General features: G+C 39.3%; 1 protein-coding gene across 3 annotated transcripts in view; it reads right to left on the bottom strand.

Annotated features, from left to right (window-relative positions):
- The window catches only part of FBXW7 (F-box and WD repeat domain containing 7), a 230,830-nt gene extending 210,413 nt beyond the window's left edge, over positions 1–20,417 (bottom strand). For all 3 annotated transcript variants that reach the window (XM_045465713.1, XM_045465707.1, XM_045465700.1), the window contains exon 1: positions 19,285–20,417. The gene's annotated coding sequence lies outside the window, so the exon portion shown is untranslated. The remainder of the gene's footprint in view (positions 1–19,284) is intronic.
- Between the last annotated feature and the right edge of the window lie 778 nt (positions 20,418–21,195).

The raw sequence follows: 21,195 nt of genomic DNA, 5'->3' as shown, positions 1-21,195 counted from the left end.
CTATAAATAACATGTAAGAAATAAATTTACATTTATGTACATTTACAGATGATATAGTATAGAGTAGTGATCAAGGTCCCAGGCTCTAGAACCCGACTGCCTGAATACAACCCGGTTCCACTACTAACTGAAAGTAACATGTTGAGAATGTGTAACTACTCTGTACCAAATTTTCAATTATAAAATAGGGACATTAACAATACTTACCTCAGAGGTCTATGGTGAGAACTGAATAAGTTAAATAAAGAACAGAGAAGAGTGCCTGGCACACATTAAGCACTCAAATGTTGATATCAATATTATTTTTATAACAGTGTCATATTAACATTCATTTCTAAAAAAGACAACCTATGGTAGATAATATAAAAAAAACACTAATCAGCCTAAGCCTTAGAATCCTAAAATCCTGAGATGATTATCTAACTCCCTCACCCCAAATCCTAAATTCTTATTTACCAGAATTCAATTTTACTTAGGCACATTTTTGTTCTGTTTTTGCTTTTATTTAACCAGATGTGCTGACTTGAAATTAAAAAAATAACAGCAAATTAACCAGAAAAATACTGGAAAAGGAAGGCAATATAGATAGGCTACTTTCGCTAGATATTAAAAAAAAAACTATTGTAATAATTAATAACCAGTAATTAATGTTAAATAGAAGAGAATCCCAAATTTAAAACTTGCCATATTCTTAGACACACACAAATAATAATTTATTAAATGATAAAAATAGTATCTTAACCCAGTGCTATGTCCTGTACTTTTTTTTATTATGTAATTTATTGTCAAGTTAGGTAACAGACAGCGTATACAATGCCTACCTCCCATTTTCCCCACCCTCCAACCCTCCACCCTCATCAACCCGCAGTTTGTTTTCTGTATTTAAGTCTCTTATAGTTTGCCTCCCTCTCTGTTTGTAACTTATTTTTCCTTCCCTTCCCCCCTATGGTCTTCTGTTAAGCTTCTCAAATTCCACATATAGTGAAAACATAGGATATCTGCCTTTTTCTGACTGACTTATTTCACTTAGCATAATACCTTCCAGTTCCTTCCACACTTTGCAAATGGCAAAATTTCATTCTTTTTCATCGCCAAGTAGTATTGACATGTTGGAAACATGTCAAGTATGAGGTTGCTGAGGCCAAGGTCAAAGAGGTTGTTGCCGGTTTTCTCCTCTAGGATTTTGATGGTTTCCTGTTGCATATTTAGGTCTTTCATTCACTTTGAGTTTATTTTTGTGTATGGTGTAAGAATATAAACCACATCTTCTCGTGTATGGTGTAAGAATATATACCACATCTTCTTTATTCATTCATCAGCTGAAGGACATTTGGGCTCTTTCCATAATTTGGCTATTGTTGATAGTGCTGCTATAAACATTAGGATACATGTGTCCCTATGAATCAGCACTCCTGTAACCTTTGGATAAATTCCTAGTAGTGTTATTGCTGGGTCGTAGGGTAATTCTATTTTCAATTTTTTGAGGAACCTCCACACTTTTCCAGAGTGGCTGCACCAGTTCACATTCCCACCAACAGTGCGAAAAGGTTCCCTTTTCTCCACATCTTCCCCAACATCTGTTGTTTCCTGAGTTAGTTTTAGCCACTCTGACCGGTGTGAGGTGGTATTTCAATGTGGTTTTGATTTGTATTTCCCAAATGATGAGCAATATTGAGCATCTTTTCATGTGTCTGTTAGCCATCTGGATGTTTTCTTTGGAAAAGTATCTATTCGTGTCTTCTGCCCATTTCTTCACTGGATTATTTGTTTTTCAGGTGTTTGTTAAGTTTGGTAAGTTCTTTTAAGATTTTGGAATACTAACCCTTTATCTGATATGTCATTTGCAAATATCTTCTCCCATTCTGTCAGCTGCCTTTTAGTTTTGCTGATTGTTTCTTTTGCTGTGCAGCAGCTTTTTATCTTGATGAGGTCCTAATAGTTCATTTTTGCTTTTACTTATACTTTGCCTTTGGAGATATGTCAAGTATGAGGTTGCTGAGGCCAAGGTTAAAGAGGTTGCTGCCTGTTTTCTCCTCTAGGATTTTTGATGGTTTTCTGTCTCACATTTAGGTCTTTCACCCATTTTGAGTTTTTTTATGTATGGTATAAGAAAGTGGTCCAGTTTCATTCTTCTGCATGTTGCTGTCCAGTTCTCCCAGCACCATTTGATAAAGAGACTGTCTTTTTTCCATTGGATACTCTTTTGGTTTGTTGAAGATTAATTGGCCATACATTTCTGGGTCCATTTCTGGGTTTTCTATTCTGTTCCATTGATCTACATATCTGTTTTTGTGCCAATTCCATACTATCTTGATGATTACAGCTTTGTAGTACAGGCTAAAGTCTGAGATTGTAATGCCTCCAGCTTCGGTTTTCTTTTTCAACATTACTTTGGCTTTTCGAGGTCTTCTGTGGTTCCATACAAATTTTAGGACTGTTTGTTCTAGCTCTGTGAAGAATGCTGGTGTTACTCTGCGTTTTTAATCTTTAACAGAACATCATTCAGCAACCTACTCTTAGCTTTGGCAAGTAAGTTTTGATACAATTTTACAAAAACATAAATTAAAATTCTGGAAAAGGCAAAGTTCAAATGTATATAACTAAAGTTACAAATACAGCATTTAAAATACAATCAAAAAGAAGAAAGAGAAAATCTTTCAGGAAACATTTTAGATTTAGGTAACAAAATAAAATTATGAAAACTATTTAAACCTCCTGTGAGCAAATAAAAATAATGTGTTCACCATATTTATTAAATATAAAACACCTATAAGTAAACTAATTGTAAGGAATAATCCTGTACGAAGTATGAAAAAGCAGGAAGAAAGAATTTTTTTTAAATAACAAAAATAGTCTAAGAAATCACATAAGGGAAACACACCACAGATATGCATTGACTTAAACAATTTATACCTTAGAGCCTAACAAGTGTTGATTCTCAAATTTTCTGCTATACCTCATGCCATATTATAAATTTTCAAATCCTAAATAACAGATTTCCGTGGTTCATCCCCTAAACAAGAATCTCAAAACAGTTCAGTGTAACTATAAAACATATTTTACCCACAGAAAAAGTTATAAAAATCTCTCTGCTCCACTATCTCTTAGATTTTGCCTAGATGGATTTCTTCTACTGCTGAACATGTATCTAGCTCCTGATGATCATAGCAAGAGCAAGACTAAATTTAATGAAAATTGCAGGTTAATGCAAGTCAATTCAAATGGCAAGCTTAAATTTCACAATTGTTGTGTGTCAGGACATAAACCTGGGAATTGCTTCTCCGTGAGTCTGTTAATCGTCTTCCTTCTAACAAATATATACAGGGTGAAATCCTATTTCCCCTCCTATCTCAGTATACCTGTTGATGTCCCATTTTCAGTACAAAACTCCCGTGAAACTTAAGAGGCAGTATGCATGCATGGTGATTAAAAGCACAGACCACAGAATCAGATGGATCAGGATTTGAATCCCAGTTATTCTTGGGAATCTATTTCTTGTTATAAAACAAATTTATTACTATCTATTTCCTAGGGACTACTGGGAGGAATAAATTAACTAATGCACACAAAAATCCTTAGCATAGTGCCTGACATATAGTAAACATTCAATAAGTGGTAACAAGGATTATAAATACAATAATTATCAAAATACTCATTTACCATGTTATCAAACTTATATTCTTATCCTCTAGATTCACACCCCTCTCTCTTCTAGCTAATTCTTTATAAATAAATGGAGGCAGCTCTGAGGAAAAATCAATCATCATCAAAAGAGAAAGAGACCTAGTAGGCAACTTCCTCACCTCCAATTGCCTTTTTTCTCTCTCACGCTTCAATAGTGTCATTATCCATACTTGAGAGAAAATATATAATCACTTTGTTTGGGCCCAAATGTACAGAGAAGAACAGAGGCCTTTTACTTACTCACCCATGATGTAGCACAGATACTACACATTCACCTTTTCAACAAGCTCAGCACTAGAATGGACCCACAGGAGAAAAAGAAAACAACTAAAAGCATCTTTCAGAAAGTATTTGCTGGATAAAAGTCTCATTACTGAGTCAGGAAAAGAAAGGTCAACTTAATGCATCAGAGGTACCAAATATCTAGGCTATTTTACTTTTAGGATATGCCTTCTAGAAATACAGAAGAAAAACTTTACACGAAACTTCCAACCATTATTAGAACTGGTTTCTAAGTCATTGAATAAATATTTAACACCTATGAATAGGTACTACACTAAGCACTTTGAAGCAAAGGTGACATGATAATGTCCTCCTCTTACAGAGCGCATTAAAAAAATCTTTCCAATCTTTTTTTTTTTTCTCTTTCATTTGTTAGCAAACTATATGCCTGCTAAAGAGCAGTAAATATTAGGCACTTGGGGGGAGAAGATATTAACTGAAAGATGAGTAAGACATAACACTTGCCCTCAAAGATCTGACCAGAAGAGAAAAATATGAACTATTTTAAGTGCTATAAAAGCCACACAGAGACTGTGGATAACCAGAAAAAAAAACAAAAAAAAAAAAAAAAAAAAAACTAATTCCACTTACATTAATGAGGGCAGGCTTCCTAGAGAAGATGATATTTAAGTAGGGTCTTAAGAGATAAATGTTTTGCAGATGAAAGGAAAAGAATACTCCAGACAGAGGAAAGAGCAAAGTGCAGAGACAATTTTATGTGAAAGTATATACATGCACACATACATACACGCACACACACAAATATGCATTAAGTATATACATACTTTACATGTGTATATATGGATATACAATCAGTGTTTAGACACAAGTGAGGAAAATCACTTGACATACAAAATACAGGAAATGATGCAATGAACTATTTCGCCAATTCTCCCAAAGATGATATACAACTCATACCATGCATAAGAAAAGTTAGTTCATTCCAATTCCAACCTTAGGGCATTAGCACTTAATTCTCTCCCAGAAATAAAGGGATGGTGCTCAGAGGTCTGAATGGTAAACTGAATCCAGACTAGAAAGGCTCCCCTTTAAGCAGAATCAATTCAGGAAGGAATATAAAGGACAGTAGCAAAGAAATCAATTTAGAAGCTTCCGAAATAGGGAATGGTAAACGTGCAATTTTAAACAGGAAAAAAAAAAAAAAGAGAGGGAGAGAGATTAATAGAAAGATGAAGTCCTCAGTTAAACAGCCCTTAACGTGGTGAGTACTAAAACAAGAGAGGGAAATTAGATGCGATCCAAGGTTTCTCCCAATAGATCATTCCATTAACCTTGATACTTACTTTGTCCATTAGTGTATATTTGATCCTATGAATATTTACACACTATGGCACTCACATCTCATAAGCTCCCTATTCTTGATACACTGTTACATGAACAGTTTGCCATTTAGAAAAACAAATTAGTAAAATCCACCTGGAAATCTTTCCTAGTTTCTGAATAATAAATGGAAGCACTTTTAGATTACTTTTGGAGTAACTACCCTATAATCTTTTTTAAAAATCATGAAATCTATTAATTTTCCTTTATATCTGTCCTTTATTTATTTATTTTTTTTTTAATTTTTGGGACAGAGAGAGACAGAGCATGAACAGGGGAAGGACAGAGAGAGAGGGAGACACAGAATCGGAAACAGGCTCCAGGCTCTGAGCCATCAGCCCAGAGCCCGACGCTGGGCTCGAACTCACAGACCGCGAGATCGTGACCTGGCTGAAGTCAGACGCTTAACCAACTGCGCCACCCAGGCTCCCCTATATCTGTCCTTTAAAATGAATGTTAAATGAGATCCATGTCTGTGATTTATCTTTATCAATAATCAGTATTTATACACAATGGAATTGGCAAAGCACCTTGTATGAAGAAAATACCCAAATGAGAAACAGAGGACTTTTTATAAAGCAGGGTTTCCCAACCTTTGCACAACTGATGTTTTGGACCAAATAAGCCTTTGTTGTGAGGTGCTGTGCTGTACATTGTTTATACCTGCCCTCTACCCACTAGATATTAGTAGCACACATACCTCTCCCTAGCTGTGACCATCAACAACACCTCCAGATATTGCCAAATGTTCGCTGGGGCCAATGTTATGTGCCAAGCACTGCTCTGTGCTTCTCATTTATTATCTCATTTACTCTAGCAACATAGTATCCATGAGTTGGTTATGGTCTTCCCCATCTTACAAATAAAGAAACTAAAACCAGCAGAATTAAACAACTTGCCAAATGTCACACAACCAGTAAGTGTGGTAGTCTGTATTTGAACCCAAATGATAGTGGCTTGAGTCCCTGCTCCTAATCACTGTTATATCCTCTCTTATTAATGTCTCACCTTTATTATCTGATACATGAAAAGTAACGTTTTCAACCTCATCTGGAAGTAAAAACTAAAATTAGCCACACAAGTAGAAGTTACAAGACTTCCAACCTCACTTCAGAATAACTTAACAAGTATTTTTTTTAAGCACTGACTATATATGCCCAGTATCAACTTTAGAACTAGAGTGGTTCAAAGAAAAAGAAACTACTATTAGGATTTAGCTCAGGACCTTTTTCACACATTATCTCCCTGAAATCTCACAGCTTCCCTGTGAGATAGGTAGTATCTTTTTTTCAAGCGAGGAAGCAAAGGCTCAGAATAGAAAAGTGGTCCCTAACCTAAAATGTCTTACAATTTAACAGAAGAAACAAGAAAAATATTTTTTTAAAAGACAGAGAGTAGGGACACCTGGGTCGGTTAAATGTCTGACTTTGGCTCAGGTCATGATCGCATGGTTCGTGAGTTGGAGTCCCACGTCAGGTTCTGTGCTGATAGCTCAGAGCCTGGTGCCTGCTTCGGATTCTGTGTCTCCCTCTCTCTCTGCTCCTCCCCGGCTCATGCTGTCTCCTGTCTCTCTGTCTCTCAAAAATAAATAAAAAAAATTTTTTTAATTTTTTAACACAAGACAGGCAATAAACTAGTTAAATATCTCAGTTAACAATAGACAGAAGGTGGGAATAACAAAATAGATGAAGGAAAAGTATACAGTAGATTAGTCAGGGAATATTTCTTTAAAAAGGTTTCTAGTAGTCAATTCCTTTTCTTAAGAAGTGACATGGATGAGCAAAAGGTAATGAGATAGGGAGAAGCACCACTTCTGCATACAATGTGCAAAACAAATTTGGGGACTGAAAGGAAAGTCTGTGATAGCCAATTTAAGTAGTAAGTCAAGGAAATGATGAGGAGTGTAAGACTGCCTTAAAATTAAGATTGAGCCATAACCTGAGACAATGAGACTAGTTCCATGCTTTTAGGGTGCTCCTGCCACCAAACACTCTCAAGCACTGAAAGAAGAACAAACAAAAAACGATCTAAAGTAAAAGCTGATAGGGTTGGTTAACACAGGCTTAGCTATAAAGTCAAACACACATTTCATAAAATGAGTGATGGGTCATCTATTTGGCTTTGTGTATCTTGGGTCCCCAAAGAGAATATAAGTTTCAGGAGGGCAGGGATTTTTATGTTTTGTGCACTCAGATCAATACCTGACATAGCAGGTGTTCAATAAATACCTGCTGCTGAAAAAAGGCAGTATTCAAAATAGTGACCTCTTCAGAAGATCACAAATGCCTCTGGCATTCAAAACAGCAACCTCACAGAAACAACAATAACAATATTATAATATTAATACTATTAATTTCAACAACTAACATTCCCTGGGCACTAACTCTGAGCCAGACCTCGTAATGCATTAACTCATATATTATAATGAATACTGACTATCTTGACTACCCTATGAAAGAGGTAGGTATTATTACTATCGCCCAGTTTTTACAAGGAACACACACAGAATAAATGTGCCCAAAGTCACAAAACAATACAGCTGAACCTGGGTCTATCATCTCCAAAGCTTGCCTCTCAACCACTATGTCACATATACAGAATTACACGCATCCCACTTAGGCAAAGCTAGGGAAATTTTGCCAAAGAGGAAAAAAAACAAAAACAAAAACAAAAAAAAGAAACTCCACTAGCAGTTGAAAACCCTGTCTGCCCCTTCAATACCCACAGCTGGTATTGTGGAAATTTTCCCACCCTAGGATACATTGATTATCCCAAACAGATTAAAACTTCAATGGCTTAAAGAATCCAGATGTTGAAAAGCTAGGAGCTAATCTAATCAACATTTCAAAGGATGGTAGATAACATGTGGTAACACCCCACTCCACAAACCCGAAGAAATAACAGGGTGTGACCTCTGACTAAGACTGACCTCAAAACTTCCGGTGCCATTCTCCCTGGTATCTGCCCTTCCCTCCTTCCTTGGCTCTGTGGCTCTCCCCGCCCTCTGTACATCCCACCTCTCCTACCAAATATCTGGCCTTCACAAAAAAATCTGAAGTTTTCTGTCTCCTGCTCTAAATTTCTAATCTAATAAATCAGTATTTTAATATTTCTTCAGTGAAAAGAAATCTGCCTATGTAATATTCAATAGAAAAAGATTCCCCACTCATGACAGCAACATTCCAAAGTTTATGTTCTCAAATTCACATGGTAGTCAATTAAGAGACCACCAATTATGCAAAAGAAAAAGGATGATCCACAAATTTATTTATATAACCTTCTGGTATTACATACACAATAAATAAAAAGAAATTACAGTCACTAGAAAAACTATGCTCTTCTCCCATCTACCTAGTAAACTAGTCATAATCATAAAATCCTATTTTGAAAAATCTCTGAAATGGAAAGAAGCATAACTCCAGAAGCATAAACTCCAACTGCTACCAACAAAGAAAAATATTTAAAATAGCTGGATTTTTTTGAACCAGAATTTTTATTAAATTAACCACATAGCTAGAGATCCATTAATATGTAAACCAATCTAGCTTTTGCATTTACATCAAAACCTAAAACAAACTTGCCTTAAAAGAAGTTAGAGAATGAGGACAAGAGCTGGCAAGATAATCACTACTAAGAAATATATCTCAATATTTTCTTTCTGCCTTTGGATTTTTTTCATATACTTATCTTAAATATACACTTCTATTAAATAAACAGACTATGAAGACATCACCAAATTGCTCTCAAAATAGAAACTTTCCAAATATAAAACAGTCAAGAAGCATTTGTTTCTTATGCTGGCCAAAAGAACACTGATTATGCCAAGCTTGAAGGAAAAGTTATTTCTGAAAACTGATGTGTATAATAAACACAAAAAGTGAAAACAGAATAGCAAACACACACATACTAATCATTTTTAAAAAGGGAGAAAACTAAAATTTAGTTAAAACTGAATCACATAAATGAAATTCCTTCAATCTTAATTTGAGATGTAATGATAATTTCAGATATAATGATACAGATAAAACTTGTTAAAGTTCTTCATAGTTTTTTTAAGTTTATTAATTTTTTTTTTGAGAGAGAGTGAGCAAGCATGAGCAGGGAAGAGACAGAGACAGAGAGAGAGAAGGAGAAAGAAAATTCCAAGCAGGCTCCATGCTGTCAGCCCAGAGCCCAACACGGGGCTCAATCTCACAACCACGATATCATGACCTGAGCTGAAATCAAGAGTCAGACAACCCAATCGACTTAGCCACCCAGGTGCCCCAGCTTTTTCATAATTTTTTAAAGCTTTTTATTCCCAAGCACTAAAGAGATGGACAGTTAAGAGACTTGATAACTAAATTGCATCCTGATATTTCTAAATAAACAATTTACACCACAGTCACTTTCAGAGATAATCAATGAATTATTCAAAAAAGAGTCCTTTGTGATCCAAGTACTACTGAGGTCTTTGGAAATGAACTCAAATTCAAGTTATGTTCAAATCAGTCCTTCTTTCCTCTAAATAATAAACACAGCAGTGTGTCATTCTCTAGTTTTTAAGAATTTTTAATAAAATGTTAATGAATCATATGCTAGTTCAGATACTTCTGAAAACACTGCGGAATTACTTCAGTATTATTTGTCAAATTCTAGGGCTGAATTTAAATGCTGGACAATATAAGGCCTGACTTTAGGGCTGTCCATATCATACCTTAAAAGATCTTTAACTCAAAGAACTAACAGGGATGGGTCACATTACTTTATGTCAGCCATCCTAAAAAGTCTGATAAGATATATACATTCTTCTAAAAACAAACCAGCAATTTGTCTCCAGACTTCACATGTTACACTAACATGTATTATTGGGTTCACTCAAGATGCTATGGGATGAAAAAGCCAGAAGAGAGGTGCCTGGGTGGCTCAGTTGGTTACACTTCCAACTCTTGATTTCGACTCAAATCATGATCTCATGGTCATGATCAACCCCGCCCCCCCCCACCCCCACCCCGGGGAGCAGTATCCTCAGCTCCACGCTGGGTATGGACCCTGCTTAAGATTCTCTCTCTCCCTCTGCCTCTCCCCACTCATTCTTTTCTCTCTCTTAAAAAAAAAAAAAAAAAGCCAGAAGAAAACAGTATCTTACCCAATGATGATCCTCTCAGAGGAAAGGCTAAGTGACATTAAAAATATTTTGCACTATGTCTTTTGGGTGGCTCAGTTAAGCGTGGACTTTGGCGCAGGTGATGACCTTGCAGTTTATTGGCTCAAGTCTCACGACAGGCTCTGCCCTGACGGTACAGAGCGTGCTTGGGATTCTAGTTCTCTCCTCTCTCTCTATTCCTCCCACATTCACACTTTCTCTCTCTTTCAAAATAAATAAACTTTAAAAAATATATATTTTGCACTGTGTCTTTCAATATTTCCTAAATCCAAGAACAGTCATGCAGAAAGGAGCACCTAATACAGTACACTAGGTATATGTCCACACAGACACACACAATACATGCTACCTAAAGCCACCCAGATTTCCAGTAGCTACCCCCAGCTATAAAGAAAGGGCAGAGGCAGCACAGCAAAGCAATAGAAACTGCACAATATCTGAGTGATCCACTAGCTATCCCTTAGGTGATAGAGAAAAGAGTAAAAGATACTCAAGCAGTGAGGTCTCTGGTACATTTTTGTTTATTATTTTTCAACCACTGCACTGCAGGATAATACAACACATACAGGCTCTCATACTTTCTTGTACTAGCTTACTGTTTTAAAGAAATCGAGTTACCCAAAAAATTTAAAGGAATATTTTAGAGAAATTATTACATATTAGCCATTCAAAATCCAAATCAAGTACAAATGTTCCCTCAAATATTTCACAATTCTGAGGTGGGATAGGAGGAAATTTTAAATATACTTGTGTGAAGTAGTATAATTATTAGAAAATACATATCCCATAGTGTTCAGGAAATGTCATATACATAGAGTATATTTAGAAAATACACTCTAAACATACTATAAAAGGTATCATGAGAAAAAAACAATGAAAGTCTCAAAAGAAAGTAGCAAAAATCGAAAAGTACATTAAGGCATAAGACAGACTGGTTTTACACTGGGCAGGAAAAAGTCTCCAAGTAAAAAGGTTTAAATGCAAGAGTTCATTATTTACTCAAAATTTGCTACCAAGTTGGATGAAGGCAGATTTCAGCCAAATTATATGGTAAGAGAAATTTGGCATATCACTAATAACTTCTTCCTTAACTCACTTCTTCCTCAATAGCATCCTTTCCCTTCAAGAATTCAGAGTCTCCACACACGGTCTGTTCACCTATTTCCTGATCAAAACCTGCTCTTAGAAAAAGATCATATACTTTATTTACCTTAGAGATGGCTGTGTAAAAACCACTTCTATGTAAAATAAATAATTGTATAGCTATTGTCACAAAAAAAACAAGAAACAAGAAATAACAAGTGTTGGCAAGGATGTGGAGAAAAGGGAATTCTCATGCACTATTAGTGGGAATACAAACTGGTGCAGCCACTGTGGAAAACAGTGTAGAGGTTCCTCAAAAAATTAAAAATAGAACTACCATATGATCCAGCAACTCCACTTCTAGGTATGTATCTGGAAAAATGAAAATACTAGTTTAATTTTATATGTGAGCATATGCAAGCACATGAAAATACTAATTCAAAAAGACATATACCACCCTGATGTTCATCACAGCATTACTTACAACAGCCAAGATATGCAAACAATCTAAATGTCCATCAACAGATACATAAAGAAGATGTGGTCTATATATGCAATGGAATATTACTCAGCCATAAAAATGAATGAAATCTTGCCATTTGCAACATGGATGGACCTAGAGGGTATTATCCTAAGTAAAATAATTCAGACAGAGAAAGACAAATATCATATGATTTCACTTACATGTGGAATTTAAAAAAAAAACAAAACAAAATGAAGAAAGAAAACAAAACAGGAAACAGACTCATAAAGAATAAACTGATGGTTGCCAGAAAGGGGGCGGGAGCAGGGGGATGAGGAGATGGATAAAATAGGTGGTAAAGGAGATAAAGAGGTACAATCTTCAAATAACAAAATAAATACAACATGGGACATAATGTACAGCATAAGGAATATAGTTGATAATATTGTAACAACTTTGCATGGTGACAGAGGATAACTAGTCTTAACTGTGGCAACCACTTCCTAATGTATATAAATATGGAATTACTACATTGTACACCTAAAACTAATGCAATATTGTATGTCAATTATTCTTCAATAAAAAATCTCTTCAAAAAAAAGTCTATTATTTGAAAGCAACTTTACTCATCTGTTTGTAATGACAATGCAGCTAAGTTTAAAAAAAAAAAAAAAGGAAAAACACTACTACAGCATTCTTTCCCCTGCTCCACTGAAAATGTCACCAATATAGAATATTTTTATTTGTAATATTTGCAGATATGAGATGAATACCTTGTGTCTTTTAAATCACCAACTATCCTTAAGCTTAAGACAATGAGAAAATTACTTGAAATGACAAAAATTAAGATTTTCAAAAGAACAAGAATCCTCTCCTAATGAATAGGAAAGCAACTTTGTAATGACCTACTAAAAGGTAGCCTAAATTGTCAAACTGTATACATTTTTTTAATGAAAGAGGAAATGAAGTACCAATTACATGTGTAGAAATACTATGAAACATAAAAGCAGGTTAGAAACTAATTTAAAAATTATCATTATTGCAAGGGTCACCTCCTCCCCTGCAATAAATAGGGGAATCATGAAATAAATAATATTTATGAAGTCAGGGTAAAAATATACCATCATCTAATGCAAGTATTTGTTGACATATGAAACAAATGTTTTGATATTAGCTATAATGTAAAATTGTACAAAGTGAATTATCCTTCCTAAACAATACATTTGAGACAGTGTCTCCTAAGAAATAAGTTCATCCATGCTACATTTACCCTTAAGAATACAGCAAACATTTTTTAGAGTATACGTTTAAGTTATTTAGACGATTTGTTAAGAAGGGGCACCTGGCTGGCTCTGTCAGTTGAACATCAAACTTCAGCTCAGTTCATGATCTCACAGTTTGTGAGTTCGAGTCTCGCATCAGACTCTGTTCTGATGGCTCAGAGCCTGGAGCCTGCCTCAGATTCTGTGTCTCCCTCTCTCTCCGCCCATCCCCTGTTTGCGTGCTTGAGCAAAAATCAAAAAAATAAAAAAATTTTAAAAAGTAAATAAACATTAAAAAAAATAGAGGATTTGTTAAGACTTAACAGAACAAAAACTGCACCCCATTATTCTACATACTGAATTGGTCATTGCAAGAAATTAAGACTTTTAGAAACAGAAGTATCAAATCTTGGGGGCATCTGGGTGGCTCAGTCAGTTAAGCGGCTAACTCTTGATTTGGGCTCAGGTCATGATCTCACTGTTCCTGAGTTCAAGCCCCTCATCAGGTCCCACGTCACAGCAGAGCCTGCTTGGGATTCTCTCTCTCTCTGACCCTCCCCTGCTCTCTCTTTCTCTCTCTCAAAAATAAGTAAATAAACTTTTAAAAAAAGTATCAAAACTATATGTTCTTACAACTTGGCTAATATTTTCATCTGATTCAAACCAACCATAAACACTTATAATTTTACATTAAAATAAATGCTTTACAATTTATTTTCAAAACCATCCAAAATTACACCAAGTTTCTTCAAAAATACTTTCAGCTATGACACATAGCCAGTATACCACTATGTCAATTATTTATCTTAGAATAAGAAAATGCAAGTAAGTCTGTATTTTTTAGATGCTATAGACAGGACTGCCACCTTGTTCCTCAATCCATAGTTTTCATCACTCTGAAAGCAAAAGTATTTTGAACAGTTGACTCCAGATTTACTACAGAATCATTTTAACACAACCCTCAAGGACACATCTCACTTAGAAAATGGAGAACACCTAAAGCAGCCACTCCAATCTTTGTAATGGAATGCTTATACCATATGTTGGTGGACCTGGGCAGTTGTCTACACTGGGGTTCCATAAACTACAGGCCAAATCCAACCTACCTCCTGTTTTTATGTACAGGTGACCCTTGAACAACATGGGTTTGAACTGCGCTGATCCACTTACACATAAATTTTTTTCAATACATACGGTACTGTCAATGTACTTTCTCTTCCTTAAAGTTTTCTTAATAAGTTTCTTTTCTCTTTCAATATTGTAAGAATGTAGTAAATTGTAAGAATGTAGTCTATAATACATATAAATCTACAAAAAATGTGTTAACAGACTGTTACTGGTAACGCTTCTAGTCAACAATAGGTCATCAATAGTTAAGTTCGGTGTGAGTCAAAAGTCATACATGGATTTTTGCTGCACAGGGGACTGGTGCCCCTAACCCACACATTGTTCTAGGGTCAACTGTTTAAGGTTTTACTGGAACACAGTCACACTCACTTGCTTATATATTGCTATGGCTTTTACACTACAAGAACAGAACTCAATCGTTGTACCAGATGTGGACCACAAAATCTAAAATATTTACTAACTGGTCCTTTACCAAAAAAAAGAAAAAAAGCTTACCAACCCCTCCTCTACACAATGAGATGTGAGAGCAACTCACGACTTCTCCAAGAACTGTTTCTAAAATACACAAGTTGAGCTGCTGCCAGCCTAGGTGTAGGCTTTCAGGTCATGAGTACTAAAACACGAATGCACACCCAAGGGTCTTTAATTATCCCATATCAATCCCAAAGTTGCCAAGGCAAAGCACATGAGGTTAACACTCCCTCCTACCAGAGTCCCACCTTTCCCCCTATCTTTGCTAGTAAATCATGTCAACCCGAAAAGGCTGCCCTTTAAGTTCATCTAAACATGGTTTTACCTGCATAAAAAATGTTGTGGAAAGTAGAGGCTGGAGAAGGCACCTGTATGGCATATATTCTAGTCCCTGTATCCTCATCCTAGAATCACCTAAGATCTAGCTCCCTGTATTAAACCCTTAAGAAGAGGCCAAAGAAGCTAGTAGGAAGGTGGTGAATTGAACTAAGGAACACAAAATGTGTGGAGACAGAAGTGTGTGTGTGTGTGTGTGTGCGTGTGTGTGTGTGTACCCTATCTCACAATCCTTATCTTTGTCAGTCAACACTAAATGCTAGTTCCATTAGCTGCAGGTTTCACCACAAAAAAAGTCTTACGGTGTCTCATGCTTCAAAGACAGCTGAATTTTTTTAAATGCCAAGTCGTTTTTTGTTTATTTTTTAATAAAAAGGCTTTTAAAAAAAAAAAAAGCATTTTCAGCACTGCTGTGCCAACACAGGAATATCCCCCTCCATTGTATGGGACACAAAGACACACATCAACTGCAAGCAGGGGAAGCGGGCTTCTCTGCCAGCTATTTTTAGCCCCACTTCATCATGTTAAAGACCAAACTCAGGATAATAATGAAGGGCAAACTTTAAAAACACAAATTTTTATAAAAACAAATCTGTGCTTTCATGTATAGTTTCCTTTACTGTGAAATCCTATATATTCTTTGAAACTTAATCTCAAGGGACCTATATACTCTACAAAAAACTTGTTAGCTCTTTCAAAAATATAGACTCACGTGTCCTAATACTGAACATGGTAGCCATGTTTAAAAGCTGTTCCTCCCTGTTGACTTCAAGTCTTACCTACTTTTAAAACATTTTCTTAGGTACAGTCTCATCCATTCTCTGTCATTACTACATCTTTGCTAACTTTAACAGATCTCCTTCCCCCCGCCCAAGTAAAAATACACATTTCTCATCTCTTTACTCTGTCAGCTCTCTCAAGAAAACGTAATACTGTGAAAATGACTCCTAACTCTACATTTTCAGCATTTCACTCATTAGTTTAACTATTTTTCTATCTTCAGATTGCATCAGCATCAACTTTCACCCTAAAATTTAATGTCCAAAACAAAGTCCACTGCCTTATTTCTGATTTATTTTCTACAAGAAACCACTAGCACCCAACTAAAATACTGGGGGCATCTTCTTTTTCACTCTTGCAACTGTATAGCTCTTTGATGACCATGGTGTAAAAATGCTGGTTGTCTTAGGGATGCCTGGGTGGCTCAGTCGGTCAAGCGTCTGATTTTGGCTCAGGTCATGATCTCATGGGTTATGGGTTTGAGCCCCATGATGGGCTCTGTGCTGAAAGCTCAGAGCCTGGAACCTGCTTCGCATTCTGTGTGTGTCTCCCTTCCTCCCTCTCTCTCTCTCTCTCTCTCTCTCTGCCCCTCCCCCATTCGTGTGCATGTGCTCTCTCTCTCTCTCTCAAAAATAAATAAACATCAAAAAAAATTTTTTTAATGTTGGTTTCCTATAAAAACAAAATCCTACTCCAGGTATAATGCCTCTTGACCTAAAATACAATTTCTCCTCAATCATTTAAAACTACCTTTTCGGGAACATTGCTCTCAATTGCTTCTTTGGGCTATACTCCTATAACTGCACAAACACAAACTGACCCTAAGCTGACTCAACAACCAATCTCCATCTGTATTCCCATCAAGCTGACTTCCTAATTATACTTGTCTCTCACACCGTCCAATTCCAAAAGCCTTAAACACTTTACCTCCACTGCTCCTTTCATCCTAAAAGAGAACTTCTTTCCCAGATTTGGCTCAGACACTCCAATTAGTTTTGTATAGTCACTTCTCTAATGAAAAATATTCAAATACATTTATATCTAAAGGTACCAAACATAGTAGTATAATATATAGTGGCTATAAACAAACACTGGTTCATGCTCCCTTTCCTATGATTTTATGCAACTTGTGTTTCATTGTCTCTGCCATAAATAAAAGCATCTCAAAGGCAGGGACCCCAAATGGACCCCAAACACTTTACTGCTTCTTTGCAATAAAACATTACCATGCTTTTTAACCAATCTATAGTCAGAGCAATAAAAATAAGTCTTAAAGTTAGTAAGCAACTTTGATAGAGTACAAATCTACCTTCAAATTATAGTTTGTTGGTTTGTCTCCCCTTCCTGCCCCAAAAAAAACAGCCAATGTCAAGACTAGAGTTCTCTTCTTCCCATCTTTGTGAAACATAGGATACGTAACTTCCTCAAGGTCTCAAAATAAGATAACAAACAGGTCCAGAGACATTTGCTTCTGATTCCACAGCTAACATTATATTCACTAATCAGTATTTTCATGTCAGTACCCATTTAAAATAGACAGAACCTAAGGTTCCTTTAAAAAGCATAACAAACACAAATATATAAAGAGAAACAAAATAGCTGGAGAAGTTCCTGAGGAGGGCAAAGTGATCAAGGAATAGAAAGATATCATTCTAAGACAGACACACACGGTAAAGAGGAACAATGAAAATCTATAAAACCAAGAAAAGATGAACTCCAGCTTGTTCTAGCACTTCTCAGAACAAGAACTCTGGATGTGTCTTACAACTTTAGAGAGACAGGTTTGGGATAAATAAATGAACTGTTAAATAATTTAGGGTCTAATAAGCTTGTAGAACTCATTACCTCAAGGAGAAAAAGTACAGATGCAAACACTATTTGAGAAAGTTTTAAATACATTTAGCCAAGATCCTGAATGACAAAGTTAGCACAGATAACCCGAGGCTCACGTTCATTCCCAAAAAGCTTCTCTCAGCAGTGGCTTCAGAGGGCGTGAGTCCACACTGCTGTCTGGAGGAACCACAATTCTCAGTATAGTGCTGCCAATGTTCTATTAAATAAAATTCTACCCTGTACTGAACCCTTAAGGTCTGTAGAAGTATATGAAATGCTCATTACTTTCCCGCATGTCAACTTGACACTAGAGAGGATACCTAAGATACAAATCAAAGATTTTTATAGACTTCACCTTCACAATAATGGAAGGGAAGGGAAATAATCATTCTTCAAAGAGTTTAATACCAAAAAGTTTCTCAGGGGCACCTGGGTGGCTCAGCTGGTTAAGCAACTGACTCCTGATTTCGGCTCAGGTCATGATGTCACGGTTAGTGAGATCAAGACCTGTGTCCTGCTCTGCGTGACAGTGTGAAGCCTGCTTGGGATTCTCCCTCCCTCTCTCTCTCTCTCTGGCCCTCCCCCACTTGAGCAGACACGGATCTCTCTCCCAAAATAAGTAAAAACAAACTTAAAGAAGTTTCCCCTCATTTGAAAAAAAAAGTTTCTCCTCATTTGATAGGGAAGTAAAGATAACTCAAACAAGCAAGTCTCAAGTCATTCTGCCAAGTACAAAAAAAAAAAAAAAAATGCCAGCAATTAGGACATATGCTACCCAAACATTTAAAAAAAAAAAAAAAAAAGCATTTGGGTAAGGAAAAAATGTACCAACTTTTAAAAACTGGTTAAAGTACTAGATGCTCTCCTCCAAGTAAGCTGTGATTCCTAAGAACTCAGAATTTCCTGAGTAACTGAAATCTGTCACAGTGTCCTGATGCACAGGAACTGGACCCAAGAAATGAGGAGGTAAAAAAATTCCTGCACCAGCAGGTACCGAAATGAAAATCTCTCGAGGAAAACTGCAAAAGAAGAAAGGAATTTTACTTTCAGGGGTTCGCAGGATAAAAGGTTCCCTCGTGGGAGCCCAAATAAGAGTTGCCCCGAAACAAAAACCACAGCGGGGTTTCACACCCGCTGTACCAGGAAAAGGTGTATTACAGAGATGTCCTTTGTGTGCACATATGCTTTGGCTTCCTCAATTTCCCTTTGCCAATTACTGGCCAGAAAGGTGCAAGTGTCCACCCTGGAGAGGGGCAGAACTCCCCTAAGGGAACCTGTGAGCTTGCCTAGTCGACGTATTAAATGTTCGAAACCAGTGGACGATCCAAGACCCTCCTCCTCGCTGTAAACATAAAGATACACCCTCTGATCCACGCTCTCCCAACACTCCGGTCAAACATCAGCCAAACTCCAGGAGAGCGAACCGGTATCCTCCCACGTTCCACCCCTCCGTTCCCTTTCCCGGGGCCACTCACACTTTAGGGAAGAGCCGCGGCGCTGAGAAAGTGGGCTGGTTCCCTTCCTCGTTCGCTCTGAAGCGGCAGCTGCGGAAGGCTCGGCGCGTTACTGAGGAAGAAGCGGTGCTTGTGTCTCTAAGCCAGGCGGTCACCCGGGTCTCTTCCGCGCTGCCGGAGCAGAGGAGGCGGCAGCGGCCCCGCTTACCTCCGCTTTTCCTCTTCCTGGGTCCCTTCAGGCTGTGTCTGCTGCCCGTCCTGGGCCACTTCTCCCGGGACAGTCACGTTTGGGAGGCTCCCGATTTTGCTTTTATAAAGTTTTCCTCTGGGCTGAGGCTGCGGCCGGCCCCCCGGGTCCCCCCCGGCCCCGCCGCCCTCGGGGCTGGGGCGGGGGAGGGGGCTCTAAGAACTCCTCCCGGAGTCCTGCCGAGGAGCCGGGGGGCCGGCGACAGGCCGAGGGAAAAGACCCCCCCCCCTCGCGAGGGGGCTGAGGAGAGGGGGAAGGTAAGGAAAGGACGGTGGCGCCGGTCCTGCTCTCCCCGCCGCCGGGGCCGCCGCTTCACATTGGGGTCCCCGCCCCCCCGGCCGGGGGGTGGTTGCTGAGCGTGGGTCCCGGGTTCATACACTCTGGGGGCAAGATGCTATGGCCCCGGGCGGGTGGCCGAGGCGGCGGCGAGGTGGGGGACCCGGCCGGCTCCGCTCGGCGCCGCCCCCGCTCCCGGCTCCCGCATGTGTCGCTGCGGCTGGGACCCCCTCCCTACACGTTGGGGGTCCCTCGCCCCGCGCCCCGGGACGAGACAGAAGCTCCGACCCCCTCCTCAGCGTCTTCTCACCGCGGAGCAGCTGACTAGTCCCGGCCTGAGGTAGCCGCCTCCCAGCCCCCCCAGCCGCCGGCTCCGGCTCGGGCTCCGGCGTGTGCAGCCGCCGCTGCCGGCCGGGAAGGTGAGGGGGGGAAAAGAGGGGTGGCCGCGACTCCCGCCGGTCCAGGTCAGGACGAAGGTCTCGGCCGTGGCCAGTGCGCGGAGGCTGGGTCTCTCAGATGCTCCCTCGCTCTCACGCTCTCCGCTGCGGTGGCGGTAGTGCCCGGAGCTCAGCTCGCTGTCTCGCTCGCTCTGTGCGGGGCTCTCGCCTCACTCCAGAGAGGGGCGGGAGGAAAGCGGCGCGGCCCGATGACGCAAGTCACCTAGCAACAGCTCCCCTCACCCCCTCCCTTTTCTTTCCGCCGGGACGTTTCCTCCGCTGGCCTTTTTTTTTTTTTTTTTTTCCCCCTTTCTAATCACCCCGCCCTGGCTGACTCCAGCGCGCTCTGATGACGCTACAAGGGAAGAGGAAGTCTGGGCTCCGCGAGCGGGTGGGTGCGCCTCGGGCCGCGGGACTAGCAGCCGCTGCCGCCGCCTCTACGGCCGCGTCAGAATTGAAGAGAGGAAGGGGAGGAGCCGAGTGGAGCCTAAGCTGCCGCCTGATCTTACCCCTGACCCGACGGCGGCGGGGAGAGCTTGCTCTGTAGAGGTTTCCTTCAGGGCAGGTGGTGACGGCTCCTTTGGGAGCAAGGAGGAAGGCCCAGGCCGCACGGCCATGCTCGGGCGCGCACCCCCCGAAGGTGAGGCATATCGCCCCAAATGGGCCTTCGGAAAGCCAGACTGGGCGAGAACTTGCCCGACGTCCGTTCCGCTGCACCTGCTCCAGGGAGCGAGCGTCCCACCCTTCCCGTGGTTTGGGGCGAGACCTAGCACCCGATAACGTGTGGTCCGGCCGAGCAAATGTTTGATGAATGAATGCCTCCCTCCGAGGTACCCGCGGAGTTCAGAGGAGTTGATGGAAGTGTAAGCGTTTTGTAAGCTGCGGGGCATTGTAAAGAAGAGAGTGGTAATACAGCCCTCCTCCCTCCCCCCCCCCCCCCCGCCACGAAAGGAAATAGGGGTGCGGTTTGGG

The sequence above is a fragment of the Leopardus geoffroyi genome, chromosome B1 (assembly GCF_018350155.1).
Source record: "Leopardus geoffroyi isolate Oge1 chromosome B1, O.geoffroyi_Oge1_pat1.0, whole genome shotgun sequence".
Classification (NCBI taxonomy): domain Eukaryota; kingdom Metazoa; phylum Chordata; class Mammalia; order Carnivora; family Felidae; genus Leopardus; species Leopardus geoffroyi.
Note: the sequence above shows the minus strand (reverse complement) of the source record. Positions and strands in the feature narration are given on the sequence as shown.